This window comes from Culex pipiens, chromosome 2, assembly GCF_016801865.2.
Source record: "Culex pipiens pallens isolate TS chromosome 2, TS_CPP_V2, whole genome shotgun sequence".
NCBI classification, from domain to species: domain Eukaryota; kingdom Metazoa; phylum Arthropoda; class Insecta; order Diptera; family Culicidae; genus Culex; species Culex pipiens.
In genome coordinates this window covers 171,438,548-171,447,488 of record NC_068938.1, presented here as the reverse complement: position 1 = coordinate 171,447,488, position 8,941 = coordinate 171,438,548, and the positions used below count along the sequence as shown (strand labels likewise).

The window sequence follows — 8,941 nt, the reverse complement described above, 5'->3', positions numbered from 1 at the left end:
TTTTTCCAAGGTTCATCAAATTGAGCATTTTTATTCTATATTCTCTCAGACGGAAAAGACCAGACTCTTTATGAATTAATTATTTTTAAAGTTTTTAAATGATGTGTTTTTAAATCGGAGAAAAAATAATTCTACCAGCTCATCACTTACCTGTTTACTCTCCAAATAATTATGATTTTTCCGTTACACCCACCACGAAACGAAAACAAATTTCTTTCAATTGAAACAAAAGAACGTCTGAGCGGTTGTTTAATAAATCATATTTATTTCACAAAAGTTTGCGCCTTTTTGTTTTTTTATCAACTTTCCGCGTAACTCCACCGTTGACTAGCTCCTTTTCTGCCCTCCCTTTTCATTAAATAAATTCACCTAAATTTGTCTTTTGAAGTGAAAACTTTTCTCGCGAATCTCAAAAGTTTTCTTTCTTCTGTTTGCCTTCGGTGAGTTTTGGGTCGTCAAATCAAAAATTTCACCCGCTCTCGATGAAAATTGAGACGGAAAGATTTCTTTCAATCTGCATTTGACAGAAGTTTGAAGCGCAAAAAAAAAAGTTATAACAATAAGGTAGAGAGATTTTTTTTTCAGTTGAAAGATTTGTCACTTTGTTTGTCTAACAGTTGCGTCCTAGCACAAATTTGATAAATATCAGCTATTGTTTTTTGTTTTTGTTTTTCTTTGTTGGCCGTTAGACTACTCGTTCGATTTGCTTCGTTAAGTTGCTGCTCACCGTTCAGTATGTACAAAAGCTTGCACTCTTAGTAACAACGTTGTTTTTAAAATGTTTATTCACAGAAATTCTTTGTTAAACTCACATCTTCCGCTAGTACAATCTAATTTGTTGCTTTATTTGATACAGATTCGAATTTGGTTGTCTTTTGTTTTGCTGTAAACATTTAACACGCAACAGTTTGATAGTTTTCCTTTGTTTTGTAATAGAAAATGCTTCTTTTTTCTTATCTCAAGTTGACAACAATTTTAAAACCTTTTAATCCACATGTGGCTGGAAATTGAACTCGATCTTAAGGTGTAACGCACTTAAATGCTAGTTTTCTTTTTTCATAATCAGTCAAGCTAAGAGTATATCAACTATAAGCGATTCATTTGTTTTTGCTAAACTTTTTCTTCTTCTCTGTACACAGGTAATAAATTGATTTTGTTTGATTTCGCCTAACGAGGAATTACATGTTCAAATTTGGCTGATTTTTTCCCTCACTTTTTCTTTACTTTGCCGAAAGCTGCCTAATGCTGTTTCGATTCCTTCGAAAACAAATAACAAATCCAAGATGGACCTTCCACCTCGGGCCCAGAAGTTGAAGGTCTGCTACTAGTTTGTTTGTTTTCGATTTGATTGATTTCGGTTGGTTTTGTGTTTGTCTTTCCTCAAGCTTTTCCTCGTTGATTTGCGCGTTAGTCTTTGGGCTGGGAATGTTTCTGGAAGAAGGATACAAAAAAGTTCAAAATTAAACATTGTTGCAATATCAGGAAAATTAGATAATTTAGCAAAACAAAAATTCTATAAATTTGAAGCAACTTTTCTCATTGAAACGACAACTCTTCAAAATTTATTAAAACATCCATCAACAACCAATCCCAAACAAGCTCGACCTACACCGAAAAAAAAAACATCGTCCTTTTCCCCGTTTTGACATTGAAATATTAAAACTGTCATTCGTTGTTGCTGATGAAATACCCCATCAGGTCCATCGTCCTTCGGAGGACCAGTGCCGGTGGCCAGCAAAAAGCAACAACTGCAGTGTGTCGTCCCACATTTTAACCGTAAATTAAAATCCGTCAGCCGTCGCTGTACAGTGTTGCCAGCCAGCATCGAGTTCACTCTTGCCTCTGGGCTCACTCACTCAACATCGAAAAGGCGAGAACTAATAATTTTTCGAGAACAAACGGGACGCTTCAAACTAGTACTTTTGGATGGGGAACACTTTGCGACCCTTTTTCAGTTAAATATTTCATGATTTTAAATAATTTCCACTTTTCGTTACATTTCTTTTTTTTTTAGCTCGAAAAGGAAAATCTACCAAAACATAAAGTTGTTCAGCTTAACCTCGGGTCGTCAACTGACCCAAACCTCAAGAGTGCTAAATTAGACCGGAACGTTTCGCGACGGCCAGCCAACGCAAGCGCTGATTGAAGGCACCCAACTGGACCGGTCGAACCCAGCCAGCCAACTATGCTAGGAGGAGCGAGAGCCTTTGAACAAGCTCGAAACTAACTAGTAGGCGAGAAAGCCGAGCTTTCATCTTTCGGGGCCACGCGATGAGGCTGAAAGTTTATGCGTGCTACAAAGTGTGGCGGGTTTTGCAAAAAATGGCACTTGGGTGCGCTAAATTGTTGATTTTTGATGACGTTTTAGAAAAAAAAACACTAGGATTGACAGTATTAAATGATAAAATTTATTTCTAAACAAAACATGAAATTTTAGCCCTTAAAAATTAACACTCAAAAATTTAATAGAAAAACAATTTCATGTTATTGTCACAATAAACTGACATAGTGATGTCAGAAGTGGTTGAAAACCCATCCAAAATACTTTACTTGTTTGAAATTCAAAAAACAAGACTTGAATTTTTGTTTCTTTTTTGTTCTGATGAACATTGTTACATACATTCGCTTTTGTCAAATGATCCCATTTTGCTTATACATTTTCCATACAAGTCTTACAATACAAAATGGGCCTGTGAAATACGTTTTTTTCCAGTATTTTGAAAATGCAATGTTCTTCGAAAATATAGACAAAATTATTGTTATTGCAATATGAGTATATAATGACCGGAATTTTTTCATACATTTTCAATGCAATAAATTTTTCTTTTTGAAAATACTCAACATTTTCACAACACTACGTTTTTTTGATAAGAGTACTCCAAATTTCAGTTTTTAACAATATGTTTATCGGGATCGGGATTTTTTCATACATTTCGAATGTAATAAAAACATTTTTTGAAAATACAAAAAAAAACATAAAACTACGTATTTTCGAAAAAATACTCCAAATTTAAGTATTTTCCAATATGGGTAACAAATGACCGAGATTTAATCATAAATTTTTATTTTTTTTGAAAATGCCCAAAATTTTCACAAAACAACGTATTTTCGAAAAAAAACTAACTTAATCCACCTATGTGGTTGATGCCTTCCTCACTTTTTACCAACAATGGGTAATATGAGTGGTTTGGACACATATTTCAGCTATTTTTTGTTTAGGTCCAGAAAAATAAGTACACAGATATAACTTAAGTTGTCATAACTCGAGACAGGGTTGCCAGATTTTCAATTATGTGGACTCGTTGGAAAGGTCTCTTGATAACCTAACCAACGATGGGTCGGATGATGGTTCCGGACATCGTTTACATACATTTAAGTGAGATCCGGCTTCAAAAAAGTACATAAATATCACTTAAGTGGTCATAACTCGAGACAGGGTTGCCAGATCTTCAATTATGTGGACTCGTTGGAAAGGTCTCTCGATTACCTAACCAATGATGGGTCGGATGATGGATCCGGACATCGTTTACATACATTTAAGTGAGATCCGGCTTCAAAAAAGTACATAAATATCACTTAAGTGGTCATAACTCGAGACAGGGTTGCCAGATTTTCAATTATGTGGACTCGTTGGAAAGGTCTCTCGATTACCTAATCAATGATGGGTCGGATGATGGTTCCGGACATCGTTTACATACATTTAAGTGAGATCCGGCTTCAAAAAAGTACATAAATATCCCTTAATTGGTCATAACTCGAGAGAGGGTTGCCAGATTTTCAATTATGTGGACTCGTTGGAAAGGTCTCTTGATAACCTAACCAACGATGGGTCGGATGATGGTTCCGGACATCGTTGACATACATTTAAGTGAGATCCGGCTTCAAAAAAGTACATAAATATCACTTAAGTGGTCATAACTCGTGACAGGGTTGCCAGATCTTCAATGTTGTGGATTCGTTGGAAAGGTCTCTCGATTACCTAACCAATGATGGGTCGGATGATGGATCCAGACATCGTTTACATGCATTTAAGTGAGATCCAGCTTCAAAAAAGTACATAAATATCACTTAAGTGGTCATAACTCGAGAGAGGGTTGCCAGATCTTCAATGTTGTGGATTCGTTGGAAAGGTCTCTCGATTACCTAACCAACGATGGGTCGGATGATGGTTCCGGACATCGTTTACATACATTTAAGTGAGATCCGGCTTCAAAAAAGTACATAAATATCACTTAAGTGGTCATAACTCGAGACAGGGTTGCCAGATCTTCAATTATGTGGACTCGTTGGAAAGGTCTCTCGATTACCTAACCAATGATGGGTCGGATGATGGATCCAGACATCGTTTACATGCATTTAAGTGAGATCCGGCTTCAAAAAAGTACATAAATATCACTTAAGTGGTCATAACATGAGACAGGGTTGCCAGATCTTCAATTATGTGGACTCGTTGGAAAGGTCTCTCGATTACCTAACCAACGATGGGTCGGATGATGGTTCCGGACATCGTTTACATACATTTAAGTGAGATCCGGCTTCAAAAAAGTACATAAATATCACTTAAGTGGTCATAACTCGTGACAGGGTTGCCAGATCTTCAATTATGTGGACTCGTTGGAAAGGTCTCTCGATTACCTAACCAACGATGGGTCGGATGATGGTTCCGGACATCGTTTACATACATTTAAGTGAGATCCGGCTTCAAAAAAGTACATAAATATCACTTAAGTGGTCATAACTCGTGACAGGGTTGCCAGATCTTCAATGTTGTGGACTCGTTGGAAAGGTCTCTCGATTACCTAACCAACTATGGGTCGGATGATGGATCCGGACATCGTTTACATGCATATAATTGAGATCCGGATATATGTGAAAACACATTTTTATTCATAACTTTTGAACTAGTTATCGAAACTTCAAACAATTCAATAGCGATGTATGGGACCCTAAACCAAGTCGAATGCAACTGGTTCGATCAAAATCGGTTCATCCAGTGCTGAGAAAACTTGGCAAGATTTTTGAACACATACATACATACACACACACACACATACACACACACAGACATTTGTTCAGTTTTCGATTCTGAGTCGATATGTATATATGAAGGTGGGTCTTCGAGCTTTTAATAAAAAGTTCATTTTTAGAGCAGGATTATAGCCTTACCTCAGTGAGGAAGGCAAAACCCTGATAGTTTTAATTTTTACAATATGAATATTATATGACTGAGATTTTTTCATACATCTATGTTTTTAAAAATTCTCGAAATTTTCACAAAGCATCGTATTTTAAGAAATAATACTCAAAATTTCATTTTTTTACAATATGGGTATCAAATGATCGTAATTTTTTCAAACATTTCGAACGTAATAACAACATTTTTTGAAAATACCCAAAATTTTCACAAAAGTACTGAATATCGAATTAAAAAAAAAATCTACAAATATCAATATTTCACATTATGGGTATCAAATGATCGGATTTTTTCATACATTTCGAGTGTTATACAACATTTTTTGAAAATAATCAAAGTTTTCACAAAACTACGCATTTTCGAAAAAATACTCAATATTATGTTTTTACAACATGAGTATCAAACGATTGGAATTTTTTCATACATTTCGAATGTAAAAACAAATTTCTTTGAAAATACTTAAATAACACACAAAATTACGTATTAAAGAAAAAAATACTCGAAATTTCAAAATTTGTTACATTGGAAAAATTTGAAAAAATCCGATCATTTTGTACCAATATTGTGACAAGCATAAACTTTGATTATTTTTTCAAAAAAATGTAATTTTGTAAAAAATTAGTATTTTTTCGAAAAACCGAAGTTTTGTGAAATTTTTTGATATTTTCAACACTTGAAATGTATGAAAGAATTCCGATCATTTGTTACCCATAATGTGAAAAACTGAAATTTGAAATATTTTTTTTTTAAATCATGAGCAATTCTCTACCAAAACCGGAAATGGATTTTATTTGTATTTTTTGATTTGGCTCAAACTTTGTGTGGGCCTTCCCTGTGACCAAATAAGCTATTTTGTGTCATTGGTTCACCCATACAAGTCTCCATACAATTTTGGCTGCTGTCCATACAAAAATGGTATGTAAATATTCAAACAGCTGTAACTTTTGAGTGAATTTTCTGATCAGTTTGGTGTCTTCGGCAAAGTTGTAGGTATTGTTGAGGACAATTGAGAAAAAATATGTACACGGAAAAAAAAAATTGTAGATTTTTTTATCAACTTTTTTTCACTAAAACTCAATTTCCCAAAATACGTATTTTTTGATTTTCGAGATTTTTTGATATGTTTTAGGGGAAAAATATCCGCAACTTTTGAGCCATAGAGAATCATGGTCAAAAAATCTGCCGCCAAGTTATGAATTTTTGAAAAAATAGTGATTTTTGGAAAAAATCCAAATTTTATGCAAAAACAAATTTGAAATCAATTTTTAATGCAAAATTGAATTTTCAATCGAAAACTACCTTACAATTTTTTTGATAAAGGGCTTCGTTTTCAAGATATGGGCACCGAAAGTTTGATTTTAGCAAAATATTTGCAGTTTTTCGATTTTTAAAAAAAGTGACCATGAGCAACCATTTCTAAAAATGTTTTTTTTGAAAAGTTTAAAAAATTTGCTATACAATTGTCTAAGAGACATTGAAGATTGGACCTCGGGTTGCTGAGATACAGCCGCTTTAAGAAAAAGAAACACGATAATTGAAGTTTTCTAAGTCTCACCAAAACAACCCACCATTTTCTAATGACGATATCTTAGCAACATTCGTGAAATTTTCCGATCTTTTCGAAAAAAATATTTGAAAAAAAATAAATAAAGACTGACATTTTTAATGGGCGTAATATTCATTGTTTGGCCCTTTTAAAATGTTAGTCTTGATTTATTTATTTCCAAAATATTTTTTTCGAAAAGATCGGAAAATTTTACGAATGTTTCATGTATTAACATTGAAAATCGGATCATTAGTTGCTGAGATATCGACATTAGAAAATGGTTGGTTGTTTTGGTGCGACTTAGAAAACTTCAATTTTCGTGTTTCTTTTTCTTAAAGCGGCTGTATCTCAGCAACCCGAGGTCCAACCTTCAATGTCTCTTAGACAATTTTATAGCAAATTTTCTGAGCTTTTCAAAAAAAATCTTTTAGAAATGATCGCTCATGGTCACCATTTTTTTAAATCGAAAAACTGCAAATATTTTGCTAAATCAAACTTTCGGTGCCCATATCTTGAAAACGAAGCACTTTATCAAAAAAAATTTAAAGTAGTTTTCGATTGCAAATTCAATTGTGCATTAAAAAATGACTTCAAATTTGTTTTTGCATGAAATTTGGATTTTTTTTTTCCAAAAATCACTATTTTTCAAAAATTCATAACTTGGCGGCAGATTTTTGACCATGTTTCTCTATGGTTCAAAAGTTGCGGATTTTAGTCCCCTAAACATATCAAAAAATCTCGAAAATCAAAAAATACGTATTTTGGGAAATTGAGTTTTAGTGAAAAAAAAGTTGATAAAAAATCTGCAAATTTTTTTTTCCGTGTACATATTTTTTTCTCAAAAGTCCTCAACAATACCTACAACTTTGCCGAAGACACCAAATTAATCAGAAAATTCACTCAAAAGTTACAGCTGTTTGAATATTTACATACCATTTTTGTATGGACAGCAGCCAAAATTGTATGGAGACTTGTATGGGTGAACCAATGACACAAAATAGCTTATTGGACATAGGGAAGGCCTCCACAAAGTTTGAGTCAAATAAAAAAATGCAAAAAATAAAAATGGTCGAAATCGGCCGATTTCGTAGAGAGTTGCTCTTATGTTCTTTTGTAAAAATTGTGGGTATTTAAAAAAAAGTTGTTATTACACTCGAAATGTATGCAAAATCCTTATCATTTGATACCCATTTTGTAAAAAAAACATAAGTTTTGAGTATTTTTTCGAAAATACGTAGTTTTGTGAAAATTTTAAGTATTTAAAAAATAGTATGTCATTCGCAATGTATAAAAAAACTAACTTAATCCACCTACGTGGTTAGAGCCTTCCTCACTTATTTCCAACAATGGCTGATGTGATGGAATTGTACAAACATTTCATCTATTTTTTAGATCCGGAATAAAAAGTACATAAATATCACTTAAGTGGCCATACCTCGAGACAGGGTTGCCAGATCATCAATGTTTTGGACTTGTTGGAAAGGTCTTTTGATAACCTAACCAACGATGGGTCGGATGGTGGATCCGGACATAGTTTACATACATTTAAATTAGATCCAGCTTCCAAAAAGTACATAAATGTCATTAAGTGACCATAGATCAAGACAGGGTTGCCAGATCTTTAATGTTTTGAACTCGTTGGGAAGGTGTTTTGATAATCTAAGCAACGATGGGTTGGATGGTGGATCCGGACATAATTTACATACATTTAAGTGAGATCCGGCTTCCAAAAAGTACATCAATATCACTTAAGTGGACATATCTCGAGACAGGGTTGCCAGATCTTCAATGTTTTGGACTCGTTGGAAAGATCTTTTGATAACCTAACCAACGATGGGTTGGATGGTGGATCCGGACATAGTTTACATACATTTAAGTGAGATCCGGCTTCCAAAAAGTACATCAATATCACTTAAGTGGGCATATCTCGAGACAGGGTTGCCAGATCTTCAATGTTTTGGACTCGTTGGAAAGGTCTTTTGATGACCTAGCCAACGATAAGTTGGATGTTCGATCCGGACATAGTTTACATACATTTAAGTGAGATCCGGCTTCCAAAAAGTACATCAATATAACTTAAGTGGGCATATCTCGAGACAGGGTTGCCAGATTTTCAATGTTTTGAACTCGTTGGAAAGATCTTTTGATAACCTAACCAACGATTGGTCAGATGGTGGATCCGGACATAGTTTACATACATT

At 34.1% G+C, this 8,941-nt stretch overlaps 1 long non-coding RNA gene across 1 annotated transcript in view; it reads right to left on the bottom strand.

Annotated features, from left to right (window-relative positions):
- Positions 1-457: 457 nt before the first annotated feature.
- The window catches only part of LOC120431395 (uncharacterized), a 30,463-nt gene continuing 21,979 nt past the window's right edge, over positions 458-8,941 (bottom strand). Inside the window, exon 2 of the long non-coding RNA XR_005607874.2 lies at positions 458-1,431. This is a non-coding gene — a long non-coding RNA (uncharacterized LOC120431395). The remainder of the gene's footprint in view (positions 1,432-8,941) is intronic.